Source organism: Asterias amurensis, chromosome 13 (assembly GCF_032118995.1).
Source record: "Asterias amurensis chromosome 13, ASM3211899v1".
Classification (NCBI taxonomy): domain Eukaryota; kingdom Metazoa; phylum Echinodermata; class Asteroidea; order Forcipulatida; family Asteriidae; genus Asterias; species Asterias amurensis.
This window is the reverse complement of record NC_092660.1, coordinates 14,560,493-14,574,764: the sequence shown is the minus strand read 5'-3', so window position 1 is coordinate 14,574,764 and position 14,272 is coordinate 14,560,493. Positions and strand designations below refer to the sequence as shown.

The 14,272-nt window shown below is 37.5% G+C and overlaps 2 long non-coding RNA genes across 2 annotated transcripts; one reads left to right on the top strand and one right to left on the bottom strand.

Moving 5' to 3' along the window:
- Positions 1–3,895: 3,895 nt before the first annotated feature.
- LOC139946213 (uncharacterized) lies at positions 3,896–10,566 on the bottom strand. Its single transcript, XR_011787224.1, has 3 exons — positions 10,469–10,566; positions 6,044–6,158; positions 3,896–4,174 (listed from the first exon to the last, which is right to left on the bottom strand). It is a non-coding gene; the product is annotated as an uncharacterized lncRNA (long non-coding RNA).
- Positions 10,567–11,263: 697 nt separating this feature from the next.
- On the top strand, positions 11,264–12,794 carry LOC139946212 (uncharacterized). The gene is made up of 4 exons (XR_011787223.1): positions 11,264–11,317; positions 11,533–11,649; positions 11,816–11,947; positions 12,415–12,794. It is a non-coding gene; the product is annotated as an uncharacterized lncRNA (long non-coding RNA).
- Positions 12,795–14,272: the final 1,478 nt, after the last annotated feature.

Genomic DNA, 14,272 nt, shown 5'->3' with positions numbered 1-14,272 from the left:
GGAGTGGATGACTTATTAAACATAAGTATGAGTATAAAAACTATGAATTTATATAGTATAATTTATAAATTATGTATAATATGCACTATGTCCTATACAAATTTGTTTAATTTATATATATCTTTTTTTTCCATTGCCACAGAATGGCAAGCAATGTGCCGCGTCTGTGATTTATTTCACACTTCGAGACTTATTTTTGCAAGATCCAGTTTCAAAACACTGATCGATACGGTCGAAAGCTTTATAAATGTTGCAGAATGAGTTTATGTTATTTTGTAGTCGTTATAAATCTAGGAGTTCTAAAGAAACCTGGCAAATATCGAAGAAAAACCAGTACTCACAAAACATAGCACAGCGAAGCAAAGAACATCACAGCACATATGTCCACAAACAAACACTCCCAACCGTGGCGTATCAGCGAGTCTATTGGACCATAACGGAAATTTCCACTCAATCACAAGCTTACAGAAAAACTATTGTAATACTTTCACAACTGGGTTATTCACATTTAAATTAGCCAAGGAGCATGCAATCACCACACCCAAATAACAAAGAAACTGATGGATCCAAAAAGCGCTGGTCTTGCATAATCGCTGATCTCTTATAAAAGTATGACGTGTCAAACGTTGCATTATTGTACAATGTTGGTGCGATGTTTCTCATATATATGCGATTATTGTCACATATGTGCGATATTCGATTTATGTATGCAAAAAATGTAATCTTTTGCAATAAATTGTAATATGTGTGCGATAAACTGTAATATTATGTGCGATAATTTGCAATATATCGTAGGAGGTTCTGTTTTCAAGGTGTCCGTAAAATCGTGGCAAATCGTTTACCTCTCTGTGTGTGATGAAAACAGTCGCTAGATTACAAAAAAATATGGTTTTATTTGCCAAGCAAAGAGTCTCCTCTCCCTTGACCAAAACTTAGAAACACGTAAGGCTCCACTGGTTATTTGCACCATTTTGCACTTGTTAATGCAAAAAGTTTGGAATTTTAGGCATTTCTACAAGGTAGAAAAATAAGTCATAATGTTGAGGCCATATAAAAATTCCCGTCATTCCTTTTGTCTATGTAATTGACACTTTTGCTTGGGGTTGTTTCAAGAAACATTTGCTTGAAGATTTGAGGTGAAAATTATATACGTAAATTTTACTACTATCAGGGCTTATGTATACATACATTAGTGTAAATGAAGGCGAAAATGACAACTTTGAATTTTTGGATCAGTTTCTTTGTTATTTGGATAGGGTGTGGTGATTGCATGCTCCTTGGCTAATTTAAATGTGAATAACCCAGTTGTGAAAGTATTACAATAGTTTTTCTGTAAGCTTGTGATTGAGTGGACATTTCCGTTATGGTCCAATAGACTCGCTGATATGCCACGGTTGGGAGTGCTCGTTTGTGGACATATTTGCTGTGATGTTCTTTGCTTCGCTGTGCTATGTTTTGTGAGTACTGGTTTTTCTTCGATATTTTCCAGGTTTCTTTAGGACTCCTAGATTTATATAACGACTACAATATAACATAAAATCATTCTGCAACATTTATAAAGCTTTCGACCGTTTCGATCAGTGTTTTGAAACTGGATCTCGCAAAAATAAGTCTCGAAGTGTGAAATAATTCACAGACGCGGCACATTGTTTGCCATTCTGTGGCAATGGAAAAAAAAAGAATTATATAAATTAAACAAATTTGTACATAGTGCATATTATACTATGAATTTATATATTATCCTATATAAATTCATAGTTTTTATAGGACTATATATTCCCACAGGTTCCTCATACCTATGTTTTATAAATCATCCTCTCCTTTCATGGACCATTCTTTGTCCTCATCACTTTACTCTCATTGGTTCATAGCCACCAATAAAGACTTTGATTTACTAGAATCTAACCCTTTTTTCTGGATCCTTCCTTTAATACCTTTCTCCTCTTTTTCTATGGAAATGTAATTGTTTGAACATTCATAAAGCATAATTGGGTCTGTCCACACTAATGGGACCATTTGATGTGACTTTTTTTTATAAATGGGTGACAAAAATAAACAAGAAGAGTTTTGTCAAGCTTGTTTCCCATGCACATTCCAAATCACTTCAAGGTTTTTGTTTGCAAAGAGCAAGACACATTTATCTGTATTTTAGCAATAACTGGGGATCATCTTCAAGATGATCATGTTTGTAACAGGGGAATGTTGGACAGACATTTCGTACATAAATGGTGAGAAAGGCATAATAATATAAACAGATTGCCAAAAATGTTGTCCCCTACAATGCTGTCCCTGCAAAGAATGTTTCCAGGCAAAACCAAGACATCTGCGTGGGTACTCAAGAAACTACAGGGAATTATCTTGAAGATATTAGGTTTGTAACATGGACAGATATTTGTCACAATATGTCTGTCCATGTTAAAAACAAACATTCATACCAGCTGAAAAACCTCAAGGTACTCTTGGTTTTTACAGATAACCATAAAAATAGGGGCAATGGGTCTAACTTAATTAACCTTTGAGTAAATCAATTAATTAATTATTTGTGTCATCCATTTCTAGTCAATTCCAATACAAAATGTCTGTCCTCGTTACGGATAAATTTCCGTATGGCGCCACCACTTTTTCACTCATTTTTACAAAAAGGGATATATCAATCAGGTAAATTAGATACTATATTATTTTATTTCGAATGAAAAAGTGGTGGCGCCATACGGAAACTTTTCCCTCGTTACAAACAATGTGTCTTAAAGAAAACTGCGTAACTTCTTAAATAATAAGACATTTGTTATACTGTTTGGTAAGCACACTCACTATCAGCAGAGAATTGTACAAAACAAAATACAGGGAAAAATGTTGTATTTTGTGTACACTCCCAGTCACAGTCCAAAAAGTTATCTTTTGGAACCAAAAAGACCCATTAGTGTGGACAGACCCAATTATTAAGTTTAAATATTAAGTTTAAATATATATAAAGTTTACAATATTAATTATTTAAAAAAAAGTTTTAACAAAAATAAATTTACAAAATGTATTTAAAAAATGATTTTTTTTAATGAAATATATATATATATAATAATAAACCACAAGGGAAACTGACTGGGTACATTTTTTAAATGACTTTGGGATGAACAAAGAAAAAATGACTAGAGCGCGATTTCAACCAACGACCTCCGGTTTAACGATTAATTTACAATTATTTAAAGTTTATAAAATGTAAAGGGTTTACAAAGTAAAATTTACAAAATATAAGTTAATAAGTAAATACAGTTTAGGAAACATTTTATGCTGGAAATATATAAAGTTTACAAAATATATATCGTTGTAAAAATATATAAAATTTACAAAATGTATACTCGTAAAAACAATTAATAAATAAAATAAATAATGAAAAGAAGGAACAATATGTATGTTTTACAATTATTTAAAGTTTATGAAATATTAAGTTTACAAAGTAAAGTTTACAGAATATACAATGTTAAATCGTTAAAAATATATAAAGTTTACAAAAAACAATATTTTCAAAATCTAAGAAATTAACAAATGTATAAAATTAAAAACAAATTATGAATACAACAAATAATGAACCTAAATTGAAAAAAGATGTAATTGTACAATTGTTTAAAGTAAAAAAACAAATATAAGTTATGAAATATAAAAAGTTTACAAAATATAGTTTACGAAAATTAATGCATAAAAACATATAAAGTTCACAAAATATACAGTTTCCAAAACTACGAAAATTACAAACGTCTAAGTTTTAAAAAATTGTATTAATTATACAAATAATGAAACAAAATTGAAAATAGATATTTTACAATAAGTTAAAGTTTATGTGAAATATAAAAAGTTTACAAGATCACATCTTTCCCAAACGGAACAGTGTCCTGACCCTAGAGCTATGCCTTTCTGCAGGGGCTCGCAACAACACAACTCCACACTGACGCTGTGTTATTGTGCCAAATCAAACACATTATTAACAAGATGAATTGTATTCCCATATGCAAAAATTATTGTTCTTAAGCACCTTGTGCCGGCTCATGCTGTGCTCCGGCTGTGCTCTGATTTTTGTTGTCTAATTTAGAAATGTCACCCTTTTCCCTACATGCAATGACTGAGTCTGGTTACCTGGTATGGAGTCCTTCTCATCTTCACATGCCCTGCAACAACTAGAATCCTGTTGATGGTAAAGCGGTACTCAATTACTTGGACACACCTTTAAATCATGGAATTCTACTGAGTTGTATTACCGCACAGAGGTATCACGTCCACCAAGAAAGGTATATTATCACCCTTACTATCAGTAATGTAACTCTACTAACCAAACTTGCAAGTCCTACCCAGTTACTGCATGCGCAGCGTTGTACACTAACCTAAATCTACTAAGCTCATATCCGAGCTTGCTTGCATGTGACATCTTAATCTCCAACTTCACACCATTCGTCATTGTCTACACGTCGTGTAACAACCACGCACCCCATTTATTACACCTTCATTCATAAACTTAAATGGAACAACTCTGATTCGAAGTGTACTTTTCTCATTTTTGTTTTGTTTTGTCTTTTATTTTTTCGAAGACGGTGTCATGCCATTCCAGTACCAACCAAGAAGACATCATTGGGAGCTATGTACGCTGTGAGAAATTGACAGGACCAGGTAAGTTTATTTTCAGTTTGATTGATAGCTTGGAAAGTAATGAGGGAGCGTAATTTGTTAAGGTTTATCCTGAAATAAACATTTTGTTCAGATTTAAAAGGGGCTCCATGCTCAAATTTAGCCTTGTTATTCACAAATTTTCCATTTTCTGGAGTCAAGATGAAAATTGGGGGGGGGGGGGGGCGGGGTGAGGACTCGATTACGTAAGATGCTATTGTGTTTGATACCCTTCAATTGCAATTCAAATATAAAGGGCCATTGGACAGAAATTCTTCAGTTTCATTTCCAAATTGTAATCAAAAGGACATCAAGTCTGAGCTTATGTACAGACCAATTTGTTTTTGCTGTATGATGATGTCATGCTCTGAAAGAGCGCAATTTGTATTCTGCATCATTTTAACTTGACATAGAGTCATCTGGTGTCCCCAAACTCCAATCGCATGTTGGAAAATGACTGCATCACAAAACTCAATTTCACAAAAACTCAAAACTCGAGATTCACATCATTTACATTTATGGAGCGGAACTTTTTGCTTTTTTGGATTTTGGATTTTGAAGCAAACACTTTGGTACATGAGAAAATAAATACAGTGAAAAGTATTTGACGTGAGTGTATATATATATGGTGTCCCGATTGAAATGTATTTCAGGAGTCTGGATTTATGGTTTAAAGGCAGAGGACACTATTGTTAGTTACTCAAAATAATTATTATCATCAGACCTTACTTGGTAACTAGGAATGGGGAGAGGGTGATGGTATAAAACATTGCGAGAACTAACTCCCTCTGAATTAACGTAGTTTTCGATAAAGAAGTAGTTTTCCATGAATTTGGAAATGCTTGAATTGTGCATATTTTGTTCCTTTACTAATTTATGTGGGTTTACTGTATTAATGTTCTGCAATTGGTTCTGTAAGATTCTTGTTCATTCAATTGTTTGGATTGCTGTTTATTTTCCTGTTGTCAAATAAATAAATAAAAATATATATTGTAAAGATATTCGCTTTTGTACAGTTCATGGAATGGGTGCAATGTAAATGAAAAAATTATTAATATTATTATTATTATTATTATTATTATTATTATTATTATTATTATTATTATTATTATTATTATTATTATTATTATTATTATTATTATTATTATTATTATTATTATTATTATTATTATTATTATTATTAATTTTGTTTCGAGACCTCAGCATTTGATTTTGAGGTTTCAAAATCAAGCATCTGAAAGCACATAAGTTTGTGTAACAAGGGTGGGTGTGCTTTCTTTCATTATTGTCTTGCAATTTCGACGATCAATTGAGCTTAAAGTTTCACAAGTTTTTACTTTATGCATATGTTGACATACGTCACCAAGAGTGAAGACTGGTCATTGATAATTACCTATAGTGTCCAGTGTCTTTAAGCCTTTAATCCACAAACTGTCCTGTCGGTTTCTTCTCAAAAAGTTCTTGAAAGTTGGTTTAATGGAAACAACAAGTTCATGACAATTGTTCGACTGTAAAGAAAATTTGAGAGAAAGAAAGCATAACAAATTATCATCTAAAAACTCAAGGACCCAATTTTGGGATGCTCTTTGTAATAATGGACCAATTTAAGGTGGAGGTTTTACACTTGATATTTTGACTTGATTGACATATTTTCAGGAGTCTGCAGTTCTGCTGGGAATGTGGTGTACTACCTGTCGATGACTGAAGCTCACAAAAACATAGGTACATAGCTAGAGAATTATCTCTTTAATCTCGTCTTCAGGGGAATGCTGGAATGCAGGCGGCGCCGGTGGTGGAGCTTAAGTTGCGCTGGATGGATGAGCATTTGGGAGGGAAGGATCAGAGCTGTTCTTGGACGGTGATGCGTGAGAGTTGATTGCCGGCTGGATGTGAATTGCATTGGAGTGTGACATTCTTTAGGTGAGCTGCTGCTGGGAGGGTTGGCTTGAGGATGGGTGACCAGATGTCCATAGTGAAGAAACTTATGTCTCGTGGAACTTTATGATATGCTTGTATCTCGATGGCCTCCTTGACTCTGCATTGGTGTCAGGACTGTACAGGAGGTATGAGTTCGGCTTGATTCCAATTGATGATGTGGTCGTGTTCTTGTGAATGTTTGATGATGGCTGATTTGTCGAGGTTTCCCAGTCTGCCATGTGCTTTGTTTCCTTGATTCTTGTTGAGATGCTGCGCCAGGTTTCCGCGAAGTACACTTTACCACAATCACAGGGAATGCGGTAAACGCCTGCTTTGTCTTGAGTGTCTCGCTTGTCCTTGTGTGTGTGGAGTGATGCTTGAATCTTGTTTGGTGCTGTGTGGAAGATCTTGACTTGAGCTTGACTGAAGATACTTTGAAACTTGTGAGAAGTGTGGCCGATGTATTGGAGGGTGATTGCAGCCTTGAACTTTGGTCATTCATCCGTTGTGAGACTTGGCTTGGGCTGGCTAAGATTGAATGTCTTGTAGTCGTTAAGTTGAAGTGAAGTCTTGATGTGGTGTAGTTCCTGCTTCAAGCTGCCTTTGTCACAGGTGTTGAAGGCCCAGCAAACCAAGGTGTTGCAGACAGCAGACTTGAAGCGAGGATGATGGAATGTTGAGTTGTGAAGGTATCTATCGGGGTGTGTTGGCTTGCGATGTACTGTTTGGGCTAAAGTGCCAACAGCTTGTCTTGTTACTTGGACATCTAGGACGGAGATAGTGTTTTTTTGTTCTTGTTCCATGGTGAATTGGATGTGTGGATGTTGACTGTTCAGGTGATGGAAGAACTCTTGGAGTGCTGTCTTGTCGTAGGGCCTAACCACAAAGGTGTCGTTAATGTAGCGAAGCCAGAGGTTAGGGCAAAGATCGACCTTCTCGATGCTGTCAAGTTCAAACTCCTCCATGAACAAATCTGCCAGGACCGGGGAAAGAGGATATCTCATGGCGGCCCCAGAGGTTTGTTCATAGAATTTGACTCACCACCTGAAGCTGGAAGCGTAGACGCTGGTGATGAGGTGGACGTGGACTTGTTCTGGAGTGAGGCTTGTGCGGTCTGTCAGTGTAGGTTCGGCTTGAAGGCGTTTTTTGGCGATGTTGCATGCTTCTTCGATTGGTATGTTGGTGAACAGTGACACGACATCAAAACTGACAAGGATATCAGTTGGACGAGATGTATGTGCTTGATGATGTCGACTAACTTGCTTGAGTTGTTGATGTGATGTTCAGTGAGGCCAACTAGTCGATGGAGGTTCTTGGTGAGGTGTGTTGCAGTGTTGTAAGAAGGTGAACCCTGGGATGCCACGATGGGGCGGAGAGGACCATCTGGCTTGTGGATCTTGGGTTGGCAGAAGAAACGTGGGCAGGTGAATGCGGATGGCTTGAGGTGATGGTACGTGGTGTTGTCTATGACTTGCGCTTGATAGAGAGTACAGAGTTTGGTGGTGAGTGTGCGTTCAATGACTGGGCTGGGGTTCCTTGGCAGGCGTTGGTAGGTATAAGTTAACAGGATTTCATTTACTTGGTGGTCATAATCCATTGTAGACATGACCATAGTGGCATTACCCTTGTCCGCTGACATGATGTGGATGGACTTGTCTTTGTGCAGGGCTCGGATATCGGCATTTTCTTGCCTGCTTGTGTAGGGTCTTGGTAACTTGGCGTTTGAAGTCTTTGCAGAATTTGGATACGGACATGGTTGGGGCTGTCTTTTCCAGATGTTTGAGTGCAGGTTCAGTGGACTGATTGATGTCTTTGACTTGAATCATGCGAGGTGTGCAGGCGCCCACACATTGCACGATTCCAGTCAAAGATATTATTCAGTCTACCGAACCTGCACTCAAACATCTAGACAAGACATTCGTCAACCATGTCCGCATCCAGATTCTGCAAACTCTTCAAACACCAAGTTACCAAGACCCAACACAAGCAAGCAAGAACACGCCGCTATCCGAGCCCTGCACAAAGACAAGTCTATCCACATCATGTCAACGAACATTGGTAATGCAACAGTGTTCATGTGCACAACAGATTCTGACCACATGGTAACCGACATCCTGTCAACTGATACCTACAGACGCCTGCCAAGTAACTCCTGTTCAGTCATCGAACACACCCCCACTGCCAAATTCTGCACTCTCTATCAAGCGCAGGTCATAGACAACACCATGTACTGTCACTTCAAGCCATCCGCATCCGCCTAATCACGTTTCTTTGGCCAACCTTAAGAGCCACAAACCAGATGTTCCTCTCCGTCCCATCGTGGCGTCCCGGGGTCACCCACCTACAATACCGCAAAACACCTCGCCAAGACCCTCCATCCACTAGTTGGCCTCACTGAACATAACATTAACAACTCAAGCAAGGTCGTCGACATTATCAAATACATACTTCTCCGTCCAACTGAGATCCTTGTCAGTTTTGACATCATGTCACTATTCACCAACATACCAACTGAAGAAGCATGCAACATCGCCGAATAATGCCTTCAAGCCTAACCTTCACTGACAGACCGCACAAGACTAACTCCAGAACAAGTCCTCGACCTCCTTATCACCTGCTTCTCCGCTTTTAGATTCAGGTGGCGAGACAAATTCTACGAACAAACCTCTGGGGCCACCATGGGATCTCCTCTTTCCCCGGTCCTGATGGATTTGTTCATGGAGGAGTTTTAACTTGACGGTATCAAGAGCGCCAATCTTTGCCCCAACCTCAGGTTCCACTACATTGACGACACTTTTGTGGTTCTGGCCCACCGGCAAGACAGCACTCCAAAAGTTCTTCCATCAACTGAACAGTCAATATCTACGTATCCGATTCAACATGGAACAAGAACAAAACAATGCTATCTCCTTCCTAGGTGTCGAAGTAACAAGACAAGCTGATGGCACTCTAGCCCACACGGTACATCGCAAGCCAACGCACACCGACAGATACGTTCACAACTCATTATTCCACCATCCTCGCTTCAAGTCTGCTGTCTCCAACACCTTGGTCCGTTGGACCTTGGACACCTGTGACAAGGGCAGCTTGAAGCAGGAACTCCAACACATCAAGACATCATGTCAACTTAATGGCTACAAAACTTTCAACCTCAGCGAGCCCAAGCCAAGTCTCACACCAGATGAACTACCAGAGTTCAAGGCTGCAATCTCCCTCCCAAACATTGGCCTATCTTCTCACAAGCTTCAACGTATCTTCATTCAAGCTCAAGTCAAAACCTTCCACACAGCACCAAACAAGATTTTAGCATCACTCCACACACACAAGGAAAAGCAAGACACTCGAGACAAAGCCAGCGTTTACCACATTCCCTGTGATTGCTGTAAAGTATACATCGTGGACCAGGGCGCAATATCTCAACAAGAATCAAGGAACACAAAGCACATGGCACACTGGAACACCTCAACAATTCAGCCATCATCAAATATTCACACGAACACGACAGCATCATCAAGTGGAATCAAGCCAAACTCATAGCTCATGTACAGTCCTGGCACCAATGCAGAGTCAGGGAGGCCATCGATATACAAGCACACCATACAGTTCCAGAAGACAACGGTTTCTTCATTAACGACATCTGGTCACACATCCTCAAGCCAACCCTTCCAGCAGCAGCTCACCACAAGAATGTCACACTCCAATGCACACACATCCAGCCAGCAATCAACTCACATGCATTACCGGCCAAGAACAGCTTTGATCCATCCCGCCCAAATGCTCATCCATCCAGCACTACTAAAGCTCGACCATCGCCTGTAGTCCAGCATTCTCCTGAAGACGAGCGGAGTATACTGTTTACTACGTCGAGACCAAACCGGGTCTTTCCAGAGCCAATACTCACCTTAAGAGGTTTACACATGGTTGTCCCCGTAAATTCTAATTTCTCCACACCATACAAAGCTTCAAACAATACATATCCCAGATGGGATTGAAGCGTAACAAACCTAGGTAGAATAGCTAGAGAATGATCTCTTTATACTCAAAACTCGAGATGCATTTTTCTCATTGTCTGTATTTTTTCTTTAATTTTTTTATGGCGACGGTGATCCGGGAGCTGACATGGGAGCTGTGTATCTTTGAGGAAAACGACAGGAAAAGGTAAGTTTATTTTAAGGTGGATTGATAGCTTAGGAAGTAACGAGGGACCGTAAATTGTTGAGATTTATCCTGAAATCAAGATTATGTCTAGTTTTAAACGGGGCTGCATGCTAAAATTTAGCTTTGCAAATCACCAGTTTTCCAATTGCTAGAGTCCTCATGAAAAAAATCTAAACCTTGCAGCATGAATATTATTTTATGGTGAAAAGTATTTAATGAGAATATGATTTTGTAATGACTTGATTGGCATATATTTCAGGAGTCTGCAGTTCTGCTGGGGATGTGGTGTACTGCCGATGACCAAAAGCCATGATGCAACAGTGCCTGACTATGTGGACAGCATCCCAGCTGTCATTTAAGTGCACCAAACATAGGCAGATAGCTAGAGAATGATCTCTTTAATCTCTAAACTCTGTTGGCGAAGTGCATTTTTCTAATAGTTTGTCTTTGTCTTTTTTTTTTTACGGCGACGGTGAACTGGTTAAATGTATGTTTAACCATCTGCCCATGGGAGTCCAGTGGAAACTGCACATGCCGGCCATGAAGTAATCATTTGGACCTTTGTACGCTGTGAGGAAAATGACAAGACAAGGTAAGTTTATTTTTAGTTTGATTGATGGCAAACTTTGTGATTTTGACTGGAGCATAACTGTTTTCCTCTTCTGGATTAGTGATGTGAATAAAATAACATTGTATTACATAAATGTGCCAAATACAACCTTGCAACATGAACTATAATTGTTCTACAGTAAAAAGTATTTGGTGAAAATAATTATACTGAAATTTCTTAATTGACATATATTTCAGGAGTCTGCAGATCTGCTTGGGATACCTGCTGATAACAAGCGCCAACATGAAAACGTCCGAGAGGATGCCTGCCTATGCGGACAACATCTCAGTTGTCATTGAGTGCACCAAACATAGGTAGATAGCTAGAGAATGATCTCTTTAATCTCAAAACTTTGTTTCGCAGTGCATTTCATTTGCTTGGATCCTTTTTGTTCTTAAGCAGCTCTATGAAATTTGGCCCTGATGATCCAAGTCTTGATATGGTTTGTACTGATGCGAGTACATTGTAATTTTCTTTAAGATGATTGTGACGACTGCGTGTCAACATGGACCATGAAGATGTGACGTCACAGTACAGAGAGATACATCATGGCTTATGAGGAGATAGCTATATTCCTCAGCTACTCACCAGGGTCCTAAGTGGAATTTGAAGGTATGATCTGTTTTAGCGAAGCTTGAGTTGAAAGTTTAGAAGTCCATTCAAGTTCAGAAAATAGACATTTCTTAGGTTTCATAATTCAAACATATACCTTAATAATAATAATTATAATAATAAACAGTTCTTATATAGCGCAAATTACAAAATAAAGTCTCTAAGGGCTTCTACGATTGAAAAGATGGGTTTTAAGTTTAGATTTAAATGTTCGTAGCCTGGAACAGTCTATGATATTGTTGGGAAGAGAGTTCCATAGTCTTGGAGAAGCATATTTGAAGGAGCGATGACCGTTGACCTTGCCTGAAAACTGTATGTTAAGGCGTGCGCAAGGACGGTCACTGAGTGAGGGATATGCATACTTAATAAAAAGCAATTACTGATATAGTATACACACATCTTTGACCTTTAAATCCAAATCTCAATCTAATTAGTTTTTTCTTTCTTTTTTGATCATATTAATACAGGATTAACACGGTCGAACATCTTCGAGTTGGACACGTTATGCAACACCAATAAAACACCTCATCTAAGGCGTCATGACAACAGATGAACATTGTCAACAGAATGAACCCCAAGAACACAAACGAGACGAAGAGGCAGACCAAGTTGGCGTTAGATGGATGACATCAGAGAATTTGGAAGCGTCACTCAAGAACGATCAAGGTGGAATGGTGATGAAGAGGCCTTCCTTTTGCAGTATGTAGCGACATTATCTAGATAGACAGATATTTTGCCACTTACACAAAAGTATTTGCTCAGTACAAAGTCAAGAAACATTAAGGTTATTTGTAAAAGTAAACTCAATACCAATAAAAAGTAAACAAGTGTGTTAAGAACTGCATATAAGGGGTGATTATGTAATGAAGTTTTGTTTTGTAAGAATGAATTAAATATAAATTGTAACTTTTGTGTCACTCTGTAATTCAATTATTTATTATTCTAACTGTTTACATGGTATCTGTTCTGGGGTTCCCTGACATGGTGGCCACCATGTTTTTACTGGTTACTATATGAAGACATGTAAATATTGTGACACGATTGGGGTTTAGTAACTCTTTTTAAAGTTTGTAATGTCAAAGGTCATGACCTTGTCTGTGTTTGAGTACTCATTAACCAGGTTTATTATTACAAAGGTCTTGACTTGTCCATAGTATTTATATGGATAATCAGTCTAGTTTTCGAGTACTCTTAACGTCGTTAAACAAGTGTGTTAAGGACTGTATATAAGTGGTGATTTATGTAATGAAGTTTTGTATTGTAATAATGAATTAAATATAAATTGTAGTTTTTATTTTGTGTCACTCTGTAATTCAATTATTTATTATTCTAGTTCTGGGGTACCCTCACATGGTGGCCACCATGTTTTTAACCGGTTACTATATGAAGACATGTAAATATTGTGACACACTTGGGGTTTAGTAACTCTTTTTAAAGTTTGTAATGTCAAAGGTCATGACCTTGTCTGTGTTTGAGTACTCATTAACCAGGTTTATTATTACAAAGGTCTAGACATTGTCCATGGTATTTATACTATGTATAATCAGTCTAGTTTTCGAGTACTCTTAACATCGTTAAACAAGTGTGTTAAGGACTGTATATAAGTGGTGATTTAAAGTGTAATGAAGTTTTGTATTGTAATAATGAACTAATTATAAATTGTAACTTTTATTTTGTGTCACTCTGTAATTCAATTATTTATTATTCTAGTTCTGGGGTACCCTCACATGGTGGCCACCATGTTTTTTACTGGTTGCTATGTGAAGACATGTAAATATTGTGACACGATTGGGGTTCAAAAACTCTTTTTAAAGTTTGTAATGTCAAAGGTCATGACCTTGTCTGTGTTTGAGTACTCATTAACCAGGTTTATAATTACAAAGGTCTAGACATTGTCCATGGTATTTATTAAGGTAATCAGTCCAGTTTTTGAGTACTCTTAACGTCGTTAAACAAGTGTGTTAAGGACTGTATATAAGTGGTGATTTATGTAATGAAGTTTTGTATTGTAATAATGAATTAAATATAAATTGTAACTTTTATTTTGTGTCACTCTGTAATTCAATTATTTATTATTCTAGTTCTGGGGTACCCTCACATGGTGGCCACCATGTTTTTAACTGGTTACTATATGAAGACATGTAAATATTGTGACACACTTGGGGTTTAGTAACTCTTTTTAAAGTTTGTAATGTCAAAGGTCATGACCTTGTCTGTGTTTGAGTACTCATTAACCAGGTTTATTATTACAAAGGTCTAGACATTGTCCATGGTATTTATATGGATAATCAGTCCAGTTTTTGAGTACTCTTAACGTCGTTAAAC